The sequence below is a fragment of the Hevea brasiliensis genome, chromosome 6 (assembly GCF_030052815.1).
Source record: "Hevea brasiliensis isolate MT/VB/25A 57/8 chromosome 6, ASM3005281v1, whole genome shotgun sequence".
In the NCBI taxonomy this organism is placed as follows: Eukaryota; Viridiplantae; Streptophyta; class Magnoliopsida; order Malpighiales; family Euphorbiaceae; genus Hevea; species Hevea brasiliensis.
The window spans coordinates 7,299,766-7,313,871 of record NC_079498.1 but is presented as its reverse complement, the minus strand read 5'-3'; positions in this window follow the sequence as shown (position 1 = coordinate 7,313,871).

The following is a 14,106-nucleotide window of genomic DNA, read 5'->3' as shown; positions in this document are numbered from 1 at the left end:
ATGACCTATATGGGCCCTATCTACATGCATTGCTAAGGAGGTGACAACCTTGAACACTTCTGACATTTCTGCAGATCTGGACTCTAAAAATCCCAGTCAAATGTCCACTGGGTTTTTAGCTTCAATACCTGTGTGAAGGAAACAATCTATCACGCTAAGCATTGCTGCTTAGTGGTGCAATAATATAACAAAGAAAATAATATACAAAATATAGATGGGAATAAAACATGGTTCAGATAATTAAGATTTAATTATGCTTCAATGAGGTTTCTAAAATTTGATATCTTTTATCCTAATTTAGTCCTCTTTGGAAGTGCTTAGTTCATAAAGTTACAGTGAGAATATACAATATACTAATATTCTAATAAAATTATTCTTAACTTAATATTATTATGAAAGGTACATTTGTAATATTTATTTAAATTATATTTCTATTACTAATCTTTTTGTATCATTTAATTCAATATCTTCTAGGTTATCTTAGATTATTTCATAATAATTAAAGTTATCCGTGTCATTTAATAATAGATAAATTTTTAACATCAGTCTAGTTCATTTCAATTCTTTCTACTAAATAACTAATCTAATTTATTTTAAGTCTTCTTACTCATTTATTTAATTTCTAATATTTTTAATTGCTAATATTCTTAACTTGTTTCAATAAATTTTACTGCCCAAGTAACCTATGACAGGCTGACTAAACTGGATAACGGGTCGTGGGCACTGGACACCGTGGTGTCTCCGGCCGTCATATCATGGGACGTGAAATATGGAACTTCAACTATGTATGCAGTCAGTATGGCTAAAAGCCATGATAACAGATCAGTATGGCTAAAAGCCATGATAACAGATAATCGGGCATACAAGCCATGAGTACGGGCATAAAGCCATAAATACAGGCATAAAGCTTTACGCAGTGCTGCTAAAATAATACCCTATTGGTATGCCAATCTATCTTATCTGACATACGTGTCTAGGCAATACATGGGCACATAAATACCATTAAATGTTAATATATTTTGTTTTATTATTTCATTATTTCATTACAAGTTCCAATTATAATTCATAACATTTTAATTTTTATTCCTAGCAGAAGTGTAAATGTCTAAAATACAATTCTACCTAAATTATGCATTCATCATTTTATTCATTCATTATGTCATTCATATTGATCACAATTTATAACAATTATTTTCATGTGTAATTGTACTCAAAGCATTTTTTCTTATCCTTTCTCCAATAATGAGAACTAAAGTCTCATTCATATATTCATTTATTCATTACACTATGTATATAAATTATAATACATATTCATCACAATTCACAGCAATGGTTTTCATAAACCATTATAGTCAAAACATTCTTTTTGTTTCTCATATGTCATTAATTATGCAAAGTATTAATTTCTATTATTATTTCTTATGTCTTTGGAGTTACTATTTACATATTACTATTCACTCAAATTGTTGACTTTTTTATACATAATATGCATACAAATGTTTGATACATAATTATACCACATTTTGGGTTCTAAATTTATTGGCATTAATTGTCAATTGCAATTCAAAGCCTCCTAAAACTATTTTCAAAAATTTAGTTTTTATGTACTATGTTTACTGTTATATTGGTCTAAGCTACAATGAGAATTTAGTAAAATTTTCTTCATCAAAGTTGTTCCTTATTGTGTCTTCTTTAATTCCGTTTTTGAATCATTCCATTTGGAGTTTTCTAGCTCAAGTTATGCAAATTTCAATAAGGCTGGCCGGATTGGTATCTACCCAGAATTTCTGGGCAGAAACTAATTCTAGCAGTTTTGGTGTCTTGACTTTGATGGATAATTTCATTAAGTTCTGGTCAAAATTTGTAGTTATATTCTTCATGAAAGTTGTTCTAAATTGTCTAAGCTTTCTATTGATTTAAAATTCAGGTCAATTGGACATTTCTACACTGAGTTATGACCAAATGAACAAACACTATTCATTTGGTCAATTTTTCTAGGTCCAAAATTAGTTACCCGGATTTGGCCAATTTTTAAGTCATCCTTAGATGGTTTTCTGGGCAGGGTTTCTTTATCCAAGTTGTGCCATTATGTGTCTAGTTTCATCTCCAATTGGACTGGCACCAATTGGAGCAACCTAACTCAAGATATAACCATCTAAACACTCTGGACTCAAAGGATCCAGAATCTCAACAATAAAGCAGCATACCAAAACTATTTCTAATGTCATAATTCACTTTAATTTATGATTAATTTACCTTAAATAGTCATTAATTGACCATTAGAGCTCCAATTAAACCTCAAAGCACAAAACGCCTAATTTGATCACACAATCCTAATTACAAATCCCTAATCCATCCCTAATTCATGCGTATCACATGAACTACCATCTCCAATCCATTCACACATCCCAAATACCATCATCAAACCAATTTAATTCAATTTAAACGATCAACATCTTCACTTCCTTAGGGCTGCCAAATTCCATGGTGTTCATACCCATAGGTTTTATTTCAATTTGCTTACAATTTCTTACTCAATTAAAGTCCCTAACATGGAAATAAAGAGAGAGATGCATAAATAAGCATTAACCTTGTGTGAGCAGAATTTTCTCTTGGCTAATATTCAATTTTCCTTCACTTTCTTTCTTTTTCTAGGCTGCCAAATGCTTCTCCAAGGTGTGGGTTCAAGTTTTTGTGAAGGTGGCTAGGGCTTTTGGTGTGAGAGAATGGAGAATTTCAAGCTAACAAGCTTGAAAATTTTTATGGGAGTGTCACCTATGGAAGTCGGCTGTTTGAGGAAGGAGGATAGCAGATTGTTTTTCTTATTTTTTTCTCAATTTAATGATATTTATCCCCTTTTAAATTACTTGGCAATTTCCCATTAGTTAGGATTTTAATTTTATTCATTTATGACATCATACTTATGTCATAAATGTGATTTTTATTTCATTTCATTTTCTACTCATTTTTAATTTAATTTTCATCAATTTTTATTCATATTTTATGTCATATAATTTATTTACTTAATTGGACAAGTTGGTCAGAAATCATTTCTAAATGCGAAATGACCAAAATGCCCTTTGTTTTGCTTAATGGACTAAAATTGTCTGTACTGATTTAAAAATTTTTCTAAACTTTTTCTTGGCATTCTAATGCCATCGAAACCTCAATGACTCTTCTCTGGAGTCCCAAAAATTAATTCACTGGGTTTTCCTACGGGTATAGGGTTACTAGCTGTTTTTACAGCAACTTTCCATTAGGTCACCCATCGCCGGGGCACCGGCTCATTTATCTTTGTTGTATTTTATTTCTAAAATTTTTCCTAAATTTTTCTTATCGTTATTTGAGTTATTTATGACTCCTCACTCTAGTTTAATTATAGTTCCAGACATTCTGGCTCTTCGGAAATCCATTGGTTATCGGAACAGTAGAATGTATGGAACTATCTAAAGTGAGGGCGTTACAGGGTCAATGTGTAGTCAGAGCACTATTGTGGCGACTGCTGGGTCTGATCTTTAGTACTTATGTGAGGAAACAATCCATCGTGCTAAGCATATTTCTTAGTGGTGCATAATTTAAAATAAAAATAACTGAATAATCAAGGATAATTATTTCATGTATAATTTCATATAGAGATTCATATTTCATGAACTCTGAGTCAATTACATGTTTACTGAATTTTAGAAGCAATTAAACTTGTCGGGATTCTTTCTAATCATTTATTCCATTTTTCAGTCTTCTTAATTTCATATCAGTGGTCTCTTCATGTAATTATTTAATTTTTAAAGCTTATTACTTATGAGTCGTTTCATAACTTTAGCTGCTCCATAGAAGCATATTAATTTATTGAGATCTCTTCATATAATCAATTGATTTTTATAGCCTATTACTCATATCTGTGATCTTTTCGGTACTTAATTAAATTTAAGACTCATTACTCATATTTGTGCCCAAGTAACTTATAACAGACTCTAGTGCTGTATACATGGGAGTATACTGGTTAGACCTCCATATGTCTACCCTGTATACAACTGTCATGTCAGGCATAAGGCCAGTGGGCAGGCATAAAGCTAGAAATCATATCAGGCACAATGGCCAACGGGTAGGCATAAAGCCAGTAGAACAATCATATCAGACATATTTTGTCGATCAATGATTATTCATGTAAAAATCATATCAGTGCATTCTCAGTCTTTTAAAATCATATCAATGCCAAGTAACCTATAACAGTCTATAAAGACTGGATACACGGGAATATTCTATCATGTATACATCTGTCATGTTAGGCACAAGGCCAGCGGGCAGGCTGTTAAAGCCAGAAATATAATTAGGCACAATGACCAATGGGTAGGCATATAGCTTGTAGAATAATCATATCAAACATATATTGTTAGTCCATGATTTTCCATGTAGGCAGTACTGCTATCTGTAATCCCTAATTGGTATACCAATTGATCCAACTATATATATATATAAGCCTAGGTTTACTTTGAGTAAGCAAGCATTATTAATTATTTAATAGAATTTTCATGTCCATGTATAGTGGAAAAGTGGGTCCCAGATACATATTTCATGTAATTTAGCATGTAGTGACTTATTAGGGATAAGTCCCTACTAAATACAATTTATTTCAAGAACCTTTCTTTAGGTTCAGTTTTACTATCTTGATTTTCCATATCAAATCGAGTAGTTTGTGGCCACTGTTTAGCCCCACTTCCTTCATGGAAGTTGTTCCTCTATGTCTTCTCTTTATTTTACCTTTTGAATCATGTCATTTGGATTTGTATAACTTAAGTTATGGTCGAATAACCAGAACTGGTTTAGTTGCAAATTCTGGTTCTTAATTAGGCAGTATTGGTATTACACTTTAGCAATTTATTTGAACAGGTTCTAGCAATATTTAGGCCTAGTGATCTTCATAGAATTTGTTGCCCTATATCTTATGGTCACTCAAAATTTCTAGTTGCAATTTTTCAAGTCATGTGGACTTACTTATAGCCACATTATTGGCCTAGACTCAAATGTCTTATACTAACATGATTTCCATTTAGGTCAGTAAGCTTCTTACATTCATAATTTGAGGTAGGTGTCTAAAACAAAGTTAAAGCCTTATTTCTTAGGTTTCTAGAACTATATGGTACATTTCAATTGAAGTTTTCTATTGGGAGATATGCTTAAAAGACTATGCTGGAGTCAATGGTTACTTATGCACATTTCCAGAATTTATGCACTAACTTGGCCTAGCCAATTGACCTATTTCACTTAATTTATGGGTTTTGGTCAAAATACTAATCTTGTAGGTCTATGTCTTATTGAAATTTTAGCACTAGTTTTAGGGCATTTGGATTTCTGTGGACCAAGTTATGGTCTTTTTACCAAAACTAGTTAGGTTGCATATGTCCAGCAATTCTGGGCTGTTTTGATTCTGGATAGTTTTGGTATCTGAACTTGTGCAAGCAATTTGACTTGGTTAATGGCATTTCTAGGCTTTGTGTTCTTCACAAAAGTTATAGCCCTATGTCTAAGCTTTCCAATGGTATAAATTTCAGGTCATTTGGATCTGTCTAGAGTGTGTTATGACCAAATGAATGTATACTGTTCATTTAGTCAATTTTCTAGGTTCACAATTTGGTAATCCGGATTAGGGCAATATTTAGGTCACTTTTTAGGCAAAATTTGGGCATGATTTCTACATGAAAATTAGTGCATTTTAGGTCTAGTTTTACCTCCAATTGGCCTCATACCAATTGGGGTCACACAATTTCCGTTAGGGCTCAAAATACACACTATTTTCATAAATTCTCAACCTACAAGAAAATTTTACACTTCCAATTTCATTCCTCCAACTCCCAAACTACATATTTGCATTCATGGTACTTCTAATATCATCAATCAAATCTCAATTGATTAAATTTCTAGCAATTTACACAAGTCTCCAATAATCAATTGAAAACCCTAATTCAAATGATCAAAGTCAACAATTCACATTCCATAAATTTTGTAGTACATGTAACTTCAATTACTTATCAATCAACATCAGTAATATCCATTTACATCTATGAATTAATCACGCTCCCATGCTTCTCAAGACTGCCAAAATGAAGCAATTACACAAGTCTCAACAAATAATATCAATTTGCCAATTTCAACAATTACACAAAGTCTCCATAATTATCATCAAACCCTAATTCAGTTTGTCAACCTCAAACCTACACATATAATTACCTTAATCAACATCACAAATCACCTCTTTCATACATGAATTAATCAAATTCTCAAATTTCCCATGGATGTCGAAATGAAGAGCTCACCATTCCTCATCATTTTCTTCAATTTTCTTAGCACATCAACTCAAATCAACCTCAATTCAATTTTAAATGAAGCAAGGAAGAGGATATAAGCACTAACTTTGTTCCAAGAATTTCTCAACCATGTGAAAACTCCAAAATTTCCACTTCTTGTTGCTGCCTATAGCCTTCCCAAGGTGTGGAGACAAAGTTTAATGAAGTGGACTTGTAATTTCATGTGGAAAATGGTGAGATTTCAAGCTTGCATGAAAATTTCCATGGAGGATTTGGGAGAACCATATTCAGCCATTTGAGAGAAGATTGAAGAAGATGAAAGTGAAGTCTTCTTATAGCTTTATATAGTCCACTAACATTAAATTATTAATTTCAATAATCCAAGTTTTAGTATTTCTAATTATCCCCCCCTCATTTTTCCTTTATTACATTACATGTAAATTTTATATTTTTATGGGATTTTCAAAATTTAATGTCACTCATTTTTAATGGACATTTAGGTCAAAAGTCAACTCTAGGTGCCAAATGACCAAAATGCCCCTCTTCGGGTTATAATCACACTTTTTCGGTAATACCGATTAAATCCCTGATCCGACGATTCCTTAAATTTTCATTTTTATTTGTACCGATTAGCTAAATTTTCTTTGACATTTTTAATATCATTTGTACCTCAGTAGACCTTTAATTAAATCCCAAAAATTAATTCTCGGGGTTCCTCGTAGGTTTGGGGTCGTCAACTGTCTACGCAGTGATTTCCCAATGCGGTCACCCATCGCTACGGTTCTAGCTCATTTAACCTAATTGTATTTCATGTCTTTTATTTTTCTGTAATTCTTCTTGTATTTTCTTATCATGTATTCCATCATTTTATGTCTCCTCACTATCATTTAAGTGTAGTTCCAGACATCCTGGCTATCCGGACAAACATTAGTTGTCGGAACAGTAGAACGTATGAACTACCTACGGTGAGGGTGTTACACCATAAGGCATCAATTGATGGTCCATGGACAATCTTTCTAAATTATTTAATGGTGCAACCCTAGTCTACCGATTTTAGTATTTCACAAACTAAAGGCATGGCTGTTGTTTGGATAGGGCTACCAGGATTACCTTTGCATTTGTATTAGAAACAAGTGCATCAAGCCATTGGGGAGACGATTGGAAAAGTTATGAAAATAGATTATAATACCTAAGATCTTTTAGAGGGGAGATTTGCTAGAGTAGTGGTGGTTGTTGATTTAAGGATGCCATTGTTATCAAAGTTCACCAATAATGGGAAAGAGCAGTTGGTAGAGTATGAAAGTCTCCTTAATATTTGTTATAGCTATGGTCATTATGGTCATAGGGCTATAATTTATCTGCATAGGCAAGCTAGTGGGGAAATGGATCAAACAGAGGGAGGGTTAAAGAGATGAGGGTTTGGTTAATAAAGGTAATTTTGATTATGGCCCTTGGATGATCATTCATTGTAAAATGGAAAAGGACCTCATAAAAAGAATGGGGTGGTCAGGAAAGGTTGAGGTTTGATATTCTTACAAATATGCCAGAAGAGGAAGTTACAGGTGGGAGAAGGGTTTTTCTTGATGGTGTGCATATTCTCAAGCAGATGGATGGCAATAATATGACTAGTTCCCTTGTTGGGCAAGATCTAAGGGATTGCAAGTATGGTAGAGGTCAGCAAAAACATGTTTAGGATAGAAGGGAGGATGGGGATGAAATATGAAATAAAGAAAATATTGCTCCAGAGTTGAACAAAGCACAGTTTGGGGATTTCTGGGCCTCTACGAAACTAGGTAATGATACTATGCAAGTTGAACCACTGGTTATAACATTAAAGGAAGGGAGACATACTATTGTTAGGGTGGTTGAGAGCCAAAATGAAATGAATATGAGGAATGAGGTTGAAGATATGTGGTTTACTATAGATGGTATTGCAAGAACCATTTCTTCTTAGAGGGAAGCGATGGGGGATTGTTCTCATTGTGTTCTCAACCCTGGAAATAGAGGGTATGAGAGTAGGAGGGGCAGGGAGAGGATGCGATCTATCTCACCTTAGTCCTATAATACTAGCCCTACTAATTTTTCCTCCGAATGGTGGCTTGGAGGGCAAGCTATAGCAGTTATGGAAAAAAAGGCTAAAGATTAGGATGATGCTAGTGAAGAGTACTCAAAGACTGAATATGAGAGATGTGAATGTTTGGATCCTTGGAGGATTGAAGTAAGTTGTGGGTTTCTCTTATCTCCTTTTCTTTTATCATGTCTTGTATTTTTTAGAATTGTCAAGGTATTAGAGGAAAAGGAGTTTTTCTTGCGATTAAGAATATAATCCTCAGTTTTTGGTCATTATGGAGCCTCGCATAAGTAGCATTAAGGCTGATGGGGTTATTAAAAAACTAGGCTTCCAGAATTCTCATAGAGTGGAAGTGCAAGGTTTCTCAAGAGGCATTTGGTTGCTTTGGTGGAATGCTTGGAGAATTGAAGTGATCGAGAATAATAAGCAGTTGATTCATTTTGATGTCTTTGTCACACCTTATCCCTCTGTAAGGTATAACATGATCCCGTAATATACCTAATGACTTAGCGAATTTCACCTATCGATAACCCATTAAGTACACTATAAGGGATTTTAAAACCATTTTCTTACTTTTTGAAAGTGGTGAGCATTTTTAGTAGGAACTAAAAACATTTAATTGAAGTTGAAAAGCTATGTAAAATTTTTGACCAATTTTATTTTTCCGTAAATTCTGGAAAAAATTTAGCAGAGTGCCGGCAGTAATTGAGAAAAACCAAAAATTTACCTGTGGAAAAATACTTCCAATAATAGCACTTCATCAAATCTCAACCGCCAAATCACTCCATCAACACAAATCCATCCAATCTCCACAATTCAAAATAAGATTGTCATCCCAAATTTTTCCAAAATAAGTTATACACCACGCATTTAAAATATTTGATTACATTCACAATTTAGTTTACAGACATAAAAAGCTAAAAGACAATATGATTACATATGACTATACTACTGCTCAGTTACAAAAGTACATATGACAACAAAATTATTTACATCAAGAAATTACAAGGGTATAATCAAATACCCGTACAAAAGTTTCTGGGTAGTCCCCACAATTAGCAGCTCACTCTGCTGCTTTTTGCTTGCCTCTGTCTATGACAGCAAAAGAAACTATTGCTGAGTATAAAAATACTTAGTGGTGTACAATAAAATGTAAAATGCGTAATATAAAATATTTATGAACAATTCACAATTTAAAAATCTCACAATCACATTTCCAAAATTTTCAAAGCTCAAGTCAAACAATTTAATAAACACAGTGTTGCCAATTCATACACAACTTAAGCTATGACACAAAATTTTCAATCAATGCCGTGTTGCACACTACGACAAAGAAATCTATAACCTCACTAATCGAAATCAATGAGGGAGGTGGCTAGCTAGCTAATGAGTACTCATCCGATCTTGACCTCAACTGGTAAGCCAGAGAGGAAGGAAAATAAACGATCTCAACCCCATAAATGGAGGAGGAATAATGTGATACTGTCATGCTAAGTGTGAATCCAAAATCAATTTAAAACAATTATTTCCAATAATTTATGAGAGATCCCAAACAATTTCCAAAGTCATTTTTTGCAGTCACAAAGTGGCAACATAATTCATAAATAACACAGCGATTTCATAAAGCATATGAAGGAGCGGAAGCAAGAAAAACATAAGTTTAGACATTGAATTCAAAAATTTTTCATCTAGGGTCACATACATCATGCAAGATTCATTTTTATCTATTTGATTTCAATGATAAACAATATATTAAAACTCTTTTAATATGTTTTTGGATCTATATTTGCCATTTAAGATTTTAGAATTAACAGATTAATTCATTAGAACCCTAGATTAGATCAAGAACAAGTGTACTAACCTTTTTGATGCACTGCAGTGTGTTTGGCACCTTTGGGATGCGTCTTGGACACCTGATGTTGTCCCTCTAGCTTGTCCACACCAAGATCACCAATGGTAGCCCCTTGAATAACTTCTCAAGCCTTTCCAATCAATTAGAAATTTAGGTTTTGCCTTTTGAGAGATTACAGATATATACAGGACACTAGAAACGATTTCTAATATTTTTAATTCAAGAGAATGTTGGCTATTCTTTTTGAATTGATGAGAGATAAAGAAGAAGAGAAGAAGAGGCTCCTTTGGGTGGCGGCACCAAAGAAGAACAACAACCTTGTTTTGTACTCTTTCATAACAACACATTACATAGTTAGGTCACCACTTAAAATCCTTACCACATGTTACCTTTTGATTGGCTCTTAGTTTAATTGACCCAATCACATTGTGCTAAGTGTCAAACTAAGATTTAATCTTGTCTTTGATCATCTTACATGATTAAAAGACAATTGGCAAGCTTATGTGTAGTGCCATGTGTCACCATCTCATGGTGCCACATGTGATCTTGTGAAATGACCAAAATACCCTTGTTTCTTAATTTTGAGTTCTCAATCCAAAATAATTATTTTTCTTCTTCTAATCAATTTATATCAAATATAAATTAATTAATTAATCTCTATTAATTAATTTCTCATAATTAAATTCATATTTAAACACTTTAAATATAAATTTAACTTATACTATACATCAAATAACCTAGATTTGGTTTCAAGCCATGCTAGGGACTTTGCAATCTAATTGCAAACCAAACCTATTTAATTAATCAATTAAACTCTTTAATTAATTAATTAAATCATATTTAATTTGGTGATTACTTGTGTATGTGTGTGACTTACTAGGCTCATCACTAAATGGCAATGAGACATGATATCAACTCTTAATATCATCAGAACTCTTTCTTACCATAAATGATTTCTCTAAATCATTTTATGCAGCTCATAGACTATGGTTAACACCTAGCATAGCATGCCATAGCCACCCAATTAGTAATAAGGTTTACCTTAAATAAACCTATAATCATATGTTACCATGCATTAGAATCTCTCTGTTACAAAATCCCAATTCGAGCTGGAGTCATGGTTTATGTCAAATCCCATTTGCTATGAATATTATGTTCTCTTTTAATTCCAGTTCTTGATTAAAAAGATTTTCTCATCAGAAACTCTTTTCTGATTAAATCTATCTGTCCTGGCCAGAAACTTGAAACATCAAGAACAATTAAATGAACATAAGATTTTATCCCTATTTACTTAGGGTAACAGATTCCATCTTGATCAACACCTACCTCCATATATAACTAGTAGGAGCCAACACATGCCCATATACCCATACACAGTACAAGTATGAAAATAGTATCAAACTCAAACTACCTATATACAAGATAATTGTGCTATCTCAGGTCCAAAGATTATATGCACTGATATGATTTATGACATTGCATTGACAAGAGTAAACTCCATGTGCTTGTCATAAATGTCACTGGTTCGACCTACTTATCATGTATAAGTGCCTATCATGTTTGTTATATGGCATGAGACTCACCATTCCATCTTATTTGTATCTCATATAAATACATTGGAACAAACATGAATACAATCTTTCTGGATAAGTCATGTCCTGTGTGAAGTATCATCGATTGTGAACCAATTTATGATACTTTGTGCTGGAAATACTGTCACTCATATTCTTAATAACTTAAGAATAGAATTTCTAACAAAATATCAATGGACCTTTTCTATTACACATAAATATATTATGTAAACGGAAAAGTGAAAATGCCTTTTATTAATAAAAATATGTACAAGATACATACTAAATGATATGCTCTAGAACATGCTACTAACAATCTTCCACTAGCACCATAGCCATTCATTACAATATCTTAGACCTATCTTCTCAAGATGTTGGTCTAGCTGAGTTTGTGACATAGGCTTAGTGAATGGATCAACTGGATTTTTAGCTGATGCTATTTTCTGCATGGCTACATCGCCTCGCCCAACTATTTCTCTGATAATGTGGTAGTGCCTTTCTATGTGTTTGGATTTCTGGTGAGACTGGGGTTCCTTAGCCTATATGACTGCTCCATTGTTGTCACAGTGAAGTGGAACTGCTGACTCAATTGAAGGAACTACTGCAAGTTTTGTCACAAACTTCTTTATCCAAACAGCTTCCTTTGCAAAGATTCGATGCAAAGAATATACTCACCTCAGTAGTGGAATCTGCAATGCATACTGTATGGAACTCTTCCAACTGACTGCACCTCCATTACAAATGAACACATACCCAGAGGTAGACTTTCTATCATCGATATCTGATTGGAAATCAAAATCAGTATAACCATCCAATTGCATGTCTCCACCTCTATAAATCAAGAATAAATCCTTAGTTCTTTTCAAGTACTTAAGGATATTCTTGACAGCTATCCAGTGTTCCAAACCTGGATTGGATTGATACCTACTAGTCAAACTAACAGCATATGCGATATCCAGCCTAGTACATAACATTGCATGCATCAAACTTCTAATAGCCGAAGCATATGGAATCCTGACCATTTTATCTCTTTCTTCAGGTGTCTTAGGAGATATCTCTTTAGGAAGGTGGATACCATGTCTCACTGGTAACAATCCTCTCTTAGAATTAAGCATGTTAAACCTCTTTAACACCTTTTCCAAGTATAGACTTTGGGATAAACCAATTATTCTTTTCGCTCTATCTCTATAAATGCGAATCCCAAGAATATAGGTTGTCTCTCCTAAGTCTTTCATGGAGAATGTATTTGACAACCATACCTTTATAGTTGTCAACATACCTATGTCATTACCCATCAACAAAATGTCATCCACATATAAGACAAGGAAAGTGACAGCACTATCACTAACCTTCTTATATACACATGGCTCATCTTCATTTTTAATAAAACCAAATGACTTAACAGCTTCATAAAAACAGATGTTCCAACTCCTTGAAGCTTGTTTCAACCCATAAATGGATCGCTTTAGCTTGCATACTTTGGAACCATCTTGGGATTCAAAACCCCTAGGTTGTTCCATGAAGATGTTTTCTTCAATGTATCCATTGAGAAAAGCTGTTTTGACATCCATCTACCAAATCTCATAATCATAGTATGCAGCTATTGCTAATAGAATCCTAATTGATTTAAGCATGGCAACAGGTGAAAAAGTCTCCTCATAGTCGATTCCTTGCCTTTGGCGAAACCCTTTCGCTACTAGCCTTGCTTTATAAGTCTCTACCTTTCCATCAGAAACAATTTTCTTCTTGAAAACCTATTTATTCCCTATAGGTACAATACCTTCAGGTGGGTCAACAAGATCCCAAACTTGATTCTTATACATGGAATCAATATCGGATTTCATAGCATCAATCCATTTTGAAGAGTCTATATCTGATACAGCTTCTTCATAGGTAAGTGGATCATCTCCATGATCTACTTCTTCATGAGTAGATAACTGTTGTTCTTCTTTATGAAGGAAATCATATCTCACTGGTGGGTGAGATACCCTGGTTGATCTACGAGGAACAACTGTAGATGTTTCATAAATAGGTGTAGGTTGACTAGATGGATCTATATCCATCTGATCTGTTGGTTGGTCAGAATTCTCCAATTCTAACTCTATTTGCCTTCCTTTGCCTCCTTCTTGAACAAACTGTTGTTCAAGAAATATGGCATCTCTACTTATCATAACCTTTTGTGATGTAGGCAAATAAAAATAATATCCAAAACTATCTTTTGGATATCCAACAAATCGACCCTTTTCTGATCTGGTTTTCAATTTATCGTTGTTGACTTTTGATATGTCGGATAACCCTAAATCTTAACAT